We start from the raw sequence: 11,981 nt of genomic DNA on the forward strand, positions 1-11,981 counted from the left end.
GCCAATGACAGCTCGGGAGACGTGTGTCGTCACACCGCTGGTGGCGCCCTCTCCATGTCGCCGCTCCGATCACCGTGGCCAAGCCTCCAAGGCGCGTCGGTGGAGTGGAGCCTCGGAGCATTTGCCGACATGGCCGCTCGCGGCGGCGTGGTAAACATCGAGTACATTTTGTTTGTGACGTGAAATAATTCCTGATTGAATGAAGTGATGTTTGAAGTGCGCCATTTCTGCAAGACAGTGCCCGTTTCCAATCCACTAGCGAGATCGCGAGCAGCGATGCAAGGCCATTTCGCAGGTAAACACAGCGACACCATCGTCTCGGCTCGCCGGCTCGCTTCGCTTCCACCTTTGCTCTTCACATCGATGACGTCGAGAAAGTTAATAGCTTGTGCTAACGCGTTACATGCGAGTACAAAGCTTAAACGTGTTCGCTCTATGACGAGCTCACGTGTGATCGCGAACGGCGTAGGCGACGGCCGGCGTCCGCCATGATAGGCCTACCTCTCGGGGTCGTGAGTGACGGCGAGCTGTTGCAATGTGCTTGTCGTTCGCGAAGGCGCAATTTTAGTGATTATTTCCAAATAGAACGAAGCGTGGTTGTGCAAAGTTGTTTGTTTTGTGCTTCATTACGAGGATCCGAATTCATCCGAGTGTGCATTCCAAGGCGCCGTATGTGGGCGGAGCCTACGGCTGATTGCTCGCTCGCCCTGTGTGTGTCAGGATTGCAGAGTGGCTGAGGAACCCTTGGCAACTTTGAATCAACAAGCAAGCGGGTCAAGACGAAGGCGGTGTGCACTGGCGCGTTGTCATCGCTGATAGTCGTTGACGGCCGTCTAGCGCGGGTTTCATCGCTGACCTTTTTACGACCTTCTGAAAAGGCCTGATGCCGCCGGTTATATGATTAACAATTATTACCAAGTGTCTTTATCGCAGGAAAAGCTTCCGCTTCGGAATTGTCGAGATTTACACAAAACTTGATGGCAGTCCTTTGCTCCAACGAGCGCTGTATTGTGGCTTGCACGAAAAATGAAAGCTAGTTTCGCGGAAAAGTATCTGTTTACTCTCCAGCTGGTAGCATACGACAGTGTGACCGCACGTGCGTAAGCTAACTTCCCCCTCCGCCAATATCAAGTGGTCCTGGCCAATTATTGACAGTGGTTTTCCGACAAGCCCTGTATATATATGCGTGTGTGTACTGACAGGCCACTGTAGCACATTTTAGAACATGTGTTGAAGCACGTGGTCGCTAAATACCTGCATGGAGTGGCTCTCCCATTATGCTTCACACTAAGATGATAACCGCTCTGTAGTGGGAGCGGTTCGACGTTTCTGCCACTGTGAACGATTCCAGCGATATGCCATGACTAAGCGTGGCGGATTAAGTCTGCTATGTACAAGGGCGTCCGCAGAACTTTTTGCAGGGGGGTGCATCCGCAAGGAGGGGTGGGGGGGCTGCATATGTTAACACAGGCAGCCTTTCTTTCACTGCCGTGTGAGGCATGTGGGGGTGCTATATCATCCCTGTATTGGCGACTACCGCAACTTGGGCGCGGCCGCTGTGTTTGGAACGCACGTGCTTGGCGTAAGCCGAGGCGTTCGTCCAAGGTCAGTGATGCGCTGTCTGTAACCCGAGTTTAGCGCGGTTGCGCCGGCATCGCCGCCGCGAATTTAGGCCGGCGCATAGAAACAGGAGTGATTCTCTCTATTCGGGTGTGGCTGCGCGCGCGGATGTGCGTCTTGTCGCGGTGGGTCCGGCGGACGGTACCGCGGCTCGCTGCCCTCGGGCCCTCGTGGTGAGTCGTGCATCTGCGGCGCCGCCACCGCATTTGTATTGTATTATGTTGTTTTATTGTATGTCTTATGTTGTCTTATGTTGTCTTATGTTATATTGTATTGTAAGTCTTATACTGTCTTGAGTGTACGTGATATGTTCCCAGTACTCATTGTTAGCGTGTTACGTATTCATTGTCAGCGTATGAGTTTTAGCGGGTTATGTGTTACTTGTTTACTAATTCGGCCGGCGAGCTCGCCATGTATGCGTTAAAGTGTGTTAATAAGCCTACAAATTTTTGTTGCCCGACCGCGTGAACTGTCTCCGTGTGTTCCGAGGACGGCGGTGGTTATATCGCTCAGACCCCACATTGGCTACCCAACGTGGCGCTCTTGGAGCATCGGACAACAGTTTTCGCGGTTCGGGGCAACATTTGTGTGACCTTAGAGTAAGCCTAAGGGGGGGATTTTCATCGCTAACGTCGGCGGCGTGCTTTTCCGAGAGCGATGAGATTGGTTGCTGTGGCGTGTTGGAACTTGTCGGCACGCTAAGTTTTATCTGTTCGCAGGCGGTTCATTTTTATCTTTAAGAAGGTCGTTGAGTGTCGGTACGAGAGTCACATGGTCCGCATCCTGGGAGAGCGAAGCACAGAGAACGTGGATGGTAGGCAAGCCCGAAGCGAGTGAGTACAGAAGCCTCGTAGGTGGTCCGAGTTTTTTCTGTAAATAGTTTTCTTCTGTCTCTTTGACTCTGGGAGTCGCGGCTTGTGTAGCCGGGTGGCCAGGGGCCACGGGTGTCGTTGCTGCTGGTATTGCGGCTCGACGCCGGGGCGTCGTGACATCGTCCGGGACGGTGGACGCCGATCGCTCGGTAAGCTGCTGTGTGCAGCGAGCGTTTAGGGCCACCTCAGTGAGCTGATGTCTCCTCGCGGCTGCCTCTTCTGCGCCTGTGCGGGTGCTTGTTTTTGGATGCCGGTTGTGTCGAGCGAGTCGTTGGGCCTAAGGCTTTGCTTAGCTGCCTGTTGCACGTGAGACACAACCCGTTGGATCGCGGCGTCGAGTTGTTGCACTCAGCTTCCCTCATTTTAGCTAGCGTGCACGATTAAACTAAAAAAAAAAGGCAACCGTTCACTTGCATTTGTCGCTCAGTCACCGCCGATGTCATTGCTAGCCGGACTGTACCGTTCTTTCGAGAGTGTACGCAGTGGGAGTTGTAACCCGCAGCTGGCTGTCTGCTGCACATCGTCTTCACCGATGGCCGACATCCCGTGACCTGCGTAGCTGCCTTCAAATCGGCACCCCGGTTGAGTGCTGCCCGCAACCAGAAGACGTGTCGGCGCGAGCGACGCTCTCTCGCGCCGACGGCCACGTTGCCTTTGTGGTTCCGGGACTGAGGTCAGACCAGTGCAGCGGTGTCGACCAGTGGCTGTGTCGCAGTGCACGGACATTCTGTATATAGCGACATTTACGCCACTTGTTCTTTCGTAGAGCTTGTGTAGCTGTTTTGGTTTTAAGTTTTTTCCGGGATATGTGTTTAATTTAAGGTTGGGGGGATGTGGGGGTGCTATATCATCCCTGTATTGGCGACTGCCGCAACTTGGGCGCGGCCGCTGTGTTTGGAACACACGTGCTTGGCGTAAGCCGAGGCGTTCGTCCAAGGTCAGTGATGCGCTGTCTGTAACCCGAGTTTAGCGCAGTGGCGCCGGCATCGCCGCCGCGAATTTAGGCCGGCGCATAGAAACAGGAGTGATTCTCTCTATTCGGGTGTGGCTGCGCGCGCAGATGTGCGTCTCGTCGCGGTGGGTCCGGGGGACGGTACCGCGGCTCGCTGCCCTCGGGCCCTCGTGGTGAGTAGTGCATCTGCGGCGCCGCCACCGCATTTGTATTGTATTATGTTGTTTTATTGTATGTCTTATGTTGTCTTATGTTATATTGTATTGTAAGTCTGATACTGTCTTGAGTGTACGTGATATGTTCCCAGTACTCATTGTTAGCGTGTTACGTATTCATTGTCAGCGTATAAGTTTTAGCGGGTTATGTGTTACTTGTTTATTAATTCGGCCGGCGAGCTCGCCATATATGCTTTAAAGTGTGTTAATAAACCTACACATTTTTTTGCCCGACCGCGTGAACTGTCTCCGTGTGTTCCGAGGGCGGCGGTGGTTATATCGCTCAGACCCCACAGGCATGACTGGCAAGATTAGTCATATAGTAAATGTTAACGTGCGAAGTTGGCTGGTAATACTGAAGGATGTTTCACATGAATACGTGGGGCCTGAGTGTGCTAATCAAGCTATGTAGCTCTACATGGAAAATTATTAACCGCAATTCCAAGGGGGGGCAGCCGCCCCCCACCCCCTTGCGCCCCCCTCCGGACGCCCATGGCTACATATGCCGCGCGCTTCCTGCAACACTGATCGATGTGTGTGAACAGACGCTGTCGTTCAATATAAAGTCGTAGTGCCGACTCTCAACTTGAGCGAATGTGAAAGGCGTGAAAGATGGCGCGGCCTGTTGTCAGTGGCTTGAGCAAGTTGTTTGTATTTGTCGACGTATTGTTGTAGCCTCAGTATCTGGCTCCTCAGGTATCTTTCTTTTTTCTTCCATTTGCCCTTTTCGGTAGTGAGCAAGGTATAGGGGCCCAATGGCTGTCGACCTGGACGCTTTTGTCGCATGGGGCAGCCTGCTCAGCCTTGTGCACTCATCCATTGTGACACTGTACTATCGTGAGCAATATGAGCTCGAAGACGCGACCGCGTGGCAAATAGCCTCAAAACCGAGATAACGTGATACGTGGATGGCGCTGCTGAAACCGGAGCGGAAAGGAGGGGCGCTCTTCTGCTGACTGTTGGCACTCCCGGTTCGCTAGCGTTGCTGCGAAATGGCAGCTGATTGCGTGCCATCGGCCGCTAGCAATGATAACGCCAAAAGAAATTGAACGAAAAACAAAATAAATAAACGAGGCGTATCAAAATGCTCAGCCAACATCACCTAGTTATAATACAAGCATGGCCTGTGCATCACGGCAGGCTACGTCACAACTGATATCTCAGCAGCTGCATAGCCTGATGGGTCATTGGGTGTGGCTGTGCGCGTTGATGTGAATTCATATCACCGCTAGCGGCCACTGACATGCTATAAGCTGCCGTTTTGCAGCAAATATATCTAGGTGGGAGTGTCAACACCTAGCGCCCTTTCCACTTTGTTTCCGACAGCGGCCGTTGTGAATCAGCCGATGTAGGGTTCGAGGCTATTCGCCACGCGCTCACGTGTTCGAGCTCATATTGCTCACGATAGTACATAATAGTTGTCGGTTGTTTCGCCGGTAGCGCATGTGGTGTCCATGGGCTCCGATTCTTCAGCTTCTGGACCTAATGTCAGCGCTGCACATGGCGGCGATCGAGAGGCAGCATTGCTACTTGTACTACATCCGTTGGTTGACTGTTCGGACGCAACACGATCAAGTTTAGGGGTACTTGGCATGCTTGGTTCAGTTGTTACCTTGGGCTGCAAACGTGAAGGGCAGTCTGCAAAGAGTGACGCTACTGCATCCTTCTTAAGCCGCTGCTTCTTATATTCTATGAAATCTTCGCGTCGTAAACGACGGCTGCATATTCTAGTGTAGTTTGAAAATGTATTAGGAGACCAATTATCCCGCCTAATTACTCTAAGCCACCTCTACCGAACACCAGCGGCAGCTGGAATTTCATGGAACGACAGCCGAACAATGTATTAAGGCGAAAGCATTAGATGCCTCATCAAACGCGAAAATTGACCGTCGGCGGCGTCAGCACGAGTGATTCAAAAAGTATTTACGTGATGACGTCATCATATGACGTCATAGATCATAAAATTTTGTGACACCATCGTGACGTCCCATCACGTGACGTCGTCATATTACATCTTCGCTTGGTCAAAATGGGCCGATCATGGAGGCAGTGCAATGCCTCCGCTGATGTGCGGAAAGCTTGCACTGCCTTCGATCCTTGAGGCTGTAAGAAAACCTCGTTAGCACAGAAATATCTCGGAGGGAGGCAGGGAATGTTCAATACATTGACTAGAAGAAAAAGAAGAAGATGGCTTTCGCCTTTCAGTTGTTTTAGATGAATGCATAAGGGATCCTGTGAGATTTTCTTTCTTTATCAAGAAAGGGAAATAAAAAAAAAAGACAATCGTGATTTCTTTCAGTTCCATTTGCAGAGGCGAACACAACAGTATGACATACAGTAAGGCATTGGGGCGGTTGCAATAGCCTGAAATAGTAAATAAAACGCGAATACTATTAAACTCGAGTGCAAGTATCGAACCGGCAGCACGGACTGACAGACTGCCTGCGGAATACGTACAGCGGAGATGGAAAGACACGCGAGAATGCGGCATATGCATTCTTTGCTGTTTCGCACTTATTTTCAAGTGGTAATAGCCTGGATGATTGATGAAAAGACGATGTCATCCACGACACAATAAAAGACTATCTAGCATCTCTTTATTACCACCACGGTTTATGAAAACAGCGCGCCGCTATGTTCGCGTTTCTTTCCATCCCCCTCTACCTGAGAAAGCTTGCAAGAAGCATAAATGCAATTTAACTCGGTCGCAAACACAAATTCGAGAGCTTCGTGATACGCGCGTCCATTCAGCGCCAGCTTCCCGTAGTCTACTTGCACAGCGCCACCGCGCGGCAGCGGCGAGCGGACGCGGAGCGCGCGCTCGACGGCCCGAGGAGAGCGTTCGCCCAGGCACTGAAAAAAAAAGGCTGCGCTGGTGCAGCTTATTGCTACTGCATAGAAAGATATTATCCGAAATTCCAGAAGGGGGGCAGCCGCCCCCCCTTGCACCCCCATTCGGACGCCCATGGCTATGTACATGCACGTGTTGAACCGCACCTGGCTGCTGTTTCGCAAAAAACTGCAACATGATGAAGCGTCCTGCATGGCCTCTCCTTTTGAACAGACAAAGTGGATTATATGTCTTCTGTGTACTTGCACGTGTCCAACTGCATCTGACTACTGTTCCGCTGAAAGATGTAAACATGATCTTTTTACGCGCATACTTGTGGCGCCCCCCAAGTGCATTCATCCGCCTTTGCGCCCCTTTACAAGAGAAAACAAAAACAAGTAAGACTGTGGTACCGTCCAAGGGCTTAAAAACGACGGCGCACCGTTGCCATATTGAACTCTGACGAAGGCCGGTGTACCGGCTCCAATGTGAGTTAACCCTCTCTGGGTTTGCCTATATTTTTGACACTATCATATAAAAACCGGCTGTGGTATATTAATATGAGCTGCAAAGAAATAGTATAAAACAAATTTCATCATAATCAAGCCAGAAGTCTACTGAAAAAAAGTGGGGAGAGGGTTTTCAAAAATTGGGAAAACACGGTCCCACTGTCTCATGAAGGCACCATCTCGAGATTGGATCAACGGGTATTTGGGATGGAAACGGCCGAAGCAAGTGGCACAGTGTATCACTTCTCAAGCTGTGCTAAGGAAAGTTGTGCGGACCTCATTTCCAGCACTAGAACACCACCTGCACCTGCGCCTCTTGTGAGCCTTCATGGCACCGTGGTCTGTTCCTGTAGAGCTTACTTCACCGCATGCACAAACCATTTTTTGTCCATTTGCCTGTCCTTGCTTTTGCTGTCGAAATTTTCGAGTACGGCTGTTGTCTCTGAATATGTACCTGCTTTTCAAGAGTTGTATGATATAAAGAAAAATATTTCTACGCACGAATATCCGCAATTACGCTGAGGGATGAGCGTGGCAATTTCGCAGGGGATTGTGTTTCGATGCGTTTATCGGTCAAGTTATTGCGCAAATTTACAAAAACACATGATGACTGGAAGCTCAAATCGCCTCTCTGAAAAACCAGGAAAAGAGGCAATTATCCGGCATTTAGATTGGTAGGCTCTTTCTATCTGAAGAAGAGGAAAATTCAGAAGTATCATAAAACATTTGTCGAAATCCAGCGCCAATTTAACACTACTTCCGCCGTTTGAAAGCGTGGTAAAAGAATTTTCCTCGACATTACCAAGACTTGGGTAAGATATGATTGACTTAGAGTTGCGCTAATTGCAACGGGTGATGTGGGAGACAATTTTTCCTGCTGACGGGAAAGTGGGCCGTATGTGTCCCACTGTCGTACAAAGGGTTAACAAATTATAAGTTGTTTTTTGTCTGTTAATGTTGTATATCAAGAACGCAGGATCAGAGGGCGGAAGAGAAACTTTATTGAGCTGCTCGTAGTTACAGAGCCTTGAGCAGACTGCCCCGATGGAGGCGGGGTCCTCGAGGAGGAGGAGGGCCGTTCCGTCGCTCTCTTGTTTACAATACATGGCGAGAGCGGCGTCCCGGGGAAACATGACTCTACATGTATTTAGTTCACGGCGGCTGCAATAGCACATAATTCACAGCCGCGCACAGATGTAAACACGGAGAGCCCATGTGGTCTCTCACTATACACACTCACGTTGTTAAACACGCACGCTTTGCCGTAGCTTATATGTGTGTGGCTTTTTAGTTCCCAACATCTTCCTCCCCCCTAAGACTAAAGGTGTCGTAATTCAGACGTTCAGGAAAACGTCTCGTGCGCGTACTCCGCCTGAGAACGTTCCCGTTTCCACTGTCTGTGTTGGGAGGTGATTCCGAGGGCTCCGCGTCTGAACGCGACGGCGTCAAGCCTGGAGCTGACGGCGCCGTGCCGACGGTCTGCGCTTCGTTTCCGTTACCCGTCTGTGGGCAGCTTATATCGTCCCCGTGAAATGGGATATCGCCTGGCGCGCTGCGGCTGCGCAAATGGTCTACGTGGCAGAATCTTACTTGCCCCGAAACAAACACTAGGTATGTCATGGCGGACCTTCTGTGGACTATCTTTCCGAGAAACCACTTAACGGTTTCACCTCGAACGCTTCTTACGTAAACGAGATCCCCTTTTTCAAACTGTCTTGAGCGACCTCGGTGTTTGTCCGCGCTCTTCTTTATGTGCGTTGTTTTTTCGTTCATTTTTCGTGCAAGGTCTGGTTTCAGCATTGAGAGCCGCGTGCGCAGTTTCCTTCTCAAGAACAATTCAGCTGGCGTCTGCCCTGTGAATGTATGGGGAGTGGTTCTGTACCCAAACACGAAGTTATCCACTTGTTGTTGTAGTGTTGTTTGCTGGTTTTTCTTTTGGTCACTTACTCCCTGCAGCAGAAGCGACTTCTTCAGCGTTTGTACTGCTCTTTCTGCCGCCCCATTTGATTGTGGGCGGTAAGGAGGAGTTAGCGTGTGTTTCACACCGTTTGCTTTTAGAAAGTCCTCAAATTCTTGGGCTCTGAACTGAGGGCCATTGTCTGTAACAATTTCGTGTGGCAATCCATATGCAGCAAACATAGATCTCACTACTTCGATTGTCTTTTGCGCTGTTGTGGAGTTCATGATTTTTACCTCTAGCCACTTCGAATGGGAGTCCACAGCAAGGAGAAATGATTTGCCGTTTTTCTCTGCAAAATCTAAGTGTACTCTCTCCCACGCACTCTCACACCATCTCCACGGTTGCAATGGAGTGGGCTGACCGAACGAAGCAACACTCTGGCAAATATCACACTTTCTAGTGATTTCCTCAATACTGCGATCAATAGCAGGCCACCAGACCTTTGATCTAGCGATTGCCTTCATCTTAGTGATACCGATGTGCTGTTCGTGCAGCAATCCAAGAACGTCACTTTGAAGTGAAGCGGGAATCACAACTCTGTTATTCCATACTAAACAACCCATGTGCACACTCATTTCTAACTTCCTTACAAAGTACGGCTTTAGCTCGTCAGAAACTTTGTTTGGCCAACCGCTCCATGTGAATTCACGTACAACGCGGAGTACTTCATCTCTGGCTGTCTCTAGCTCAACGTCTTTAACTGTGACAGGAAGGTCTTGTATCGACGCAAAATAAAAAATGCTTTCAGACTCTTCAGTAGTTTCAGGCAGGGAGAGCCTCGACAAACCATCAGCATTGCCAATCGTACGTCCTGCCTTATACGTGACCTGGTAACGGCAGGCACGTAGCCAGGATTTTTTTTCGGGGGGGGGGGGGGGGCAAAGGCCTAATTATTCGAAAGAGTCTTTTCATGGCAGAAAGAAAAATAATTGCCCGGGAACATAAAAGGCTGGACGAATTGCGGGAGGGGGGGGGCGCCCCCCCCCCCCCTTGCCTATGTGCCTGCTGCCTGGGTAACGCTAATTTCACAGTACGTGTAACCAACCGTGCACTCGCGCAGCAGCTACAGAGCTCGCTGGACGCTTAGGGTCAAAAAGAGCAGTCAGTGCCTTGTGATCCGCGAAAATTTCGAACTTGCGACCATACAAGTACTTGTGAAATTTCTTTATTCCAAAAATAATGGCAAGTCCCTCTTTCTCGATTTGCGCGTAATTGCGCTCAGTTTGGGTCATTGATCGAGACGCAAAGGCAACAGGTTTTTCATGACCATCAACCACATGAGACAGCACGGCCCATAGGCCGTATGCAGACGCATCACATGTCAGACGCAAATCTTTTCTGACCTCATAAATCTGCAATAGCTGGTTATTACACAGCAATTCTTTGCATTCTCTGAAACACTTGTCACACTGACTTGACCATTTCCATGCAGTTTCTTTGCGTAGCAAGTTGTGTAATGGCTCAAGCAGAGTTGTCAGATTTGGCATGAACTTCGCATAGAAGTTAACGAGGCCAAGAAATGCTTTGAGCTGTGTAACATCCTTTGGCTGTGGAGCATGCATGATAGCCTCCACCTTGTCTGGTGCTGGGTGCAACCCATTCTTGTCAATTACGTGTCCCAGATAGCGCACTTTACTTTGAAAGAACGAGCATTTTTCTGCATTAACGCGGATTCCATGATCCTGTAGCTTCTTAAGCACTCTTTCGGTTCTTTCGTAGCACTCTTGCTTATCTTTTCCTGAAATAAGGACATCATCTATGTAGCATGCAGTGCCAGGAATTCCTCGTAAAATGTGGTCCATTACTGCTTGGAACATCGCAGGAGCGCTTGCTACTCCGTAAGGCAGTCTTTTAAATTTAAAAGACCCAAATGAGTGTTCACTGTCAATAGCTCTTGGGCGCGTTCATCAAGTTGAAGTTGCAGGTAAGCCTTAGAGAGATCTAGAACTGTGAAATTTGTGCCTCCTACTACAGATGCAAAGATGTCCTCCGGTAAAGGCAGTGGGTATTGATCCACCTCTATACGCGGATTTGCAGTAATTCTGTAGTCCCCACATATCTTAACAGAATCGTCTTTCTTTGGCACTATCACAAGAGGGGTCGCCCATTCACTGTGCTTGACTCGATATATGTTGTCAGCTCTCTCAAGGTCATGCAATTCTTTTTCAACTTGCTCCAACACGGCGTATGGAGCTGGTCTAGCCTTACAAAAAAGGGGTGACACATTCTCTTTCAGAACAATGCTCCCATTGAAGCCCTTGATTGTACCGTATCCTTTTGCAAACACTTCATGGTACTTTTTCAAAAGAGAATTTTCTGTCTGAATGTTGTACACAGGTACGACTTCTGACCAATGTAACCTTATTTTCGACAACCAGTTACGCCCCAAAAGTGTTGGCATCCTCAAGCCCGATTCATGCTTGACTATTACAAGCGCAGCTCATGGCGCTGTGTGCCATAGCTCACATCAACTTGCGCGGAACCCTTCACATTTACAGGTGTTCCGTTGTATGTGACCAAGCGCACATCAGTTGCGGACCACTCAGCATCGGGAAAACGTTTTTCGAATTCGCTTTCCGACATTAGAGACACTGCTGATCCTGTATCAAGTTCCATTGGAACCTCTTTGCCATTTATGTGTAGCTTTACTACTAAAAGAGATGTCTGACCATCTCTCTGGTTATGCCCTATTGCCAACAGTTTCGCCTCTGTTGTGCTTTGGTCAATGCAATGCGTTTGTTTAGTTCGACACATTTTAGCAACATGGCCCTTTTTCCAACATTTGAAACATTGACTCTGCAAAAATGGACATGCCCTAGCAAAATGCTCATCACCACACCTGAAACATTTTCCTTGTCCCTCGCAAAGAAAGTCCTTCTTTCCGCGGCTTCCCTGGTTTACAGGTGGCAGTCCCCATTGTGGACGCTGTTTTGCTTTTGTTCATTGGCTTCCTTTTAGGCGTCGGCTTGTTCTGCCAGTTGACGTCCGCAGGAGCTGGGAGAATTTCTTTGGTGTCGTTCTTT

Source organism: Rhipicephalus sanguineus, chromosome 6 (genome assembly GCF_013339695.2).
Source record: "Rhipicephalus sanguineus isolate Rsan-2018 chromosome 6, BIME_Rsan_1.4, whole genome shotgun sequence".
NCBI lineage: Eukaryota > Metazoa > Arthropoda > Arachnida > Ixodida > Ixodidae > Rhipicephalus > Rhipicephalus sanguineus.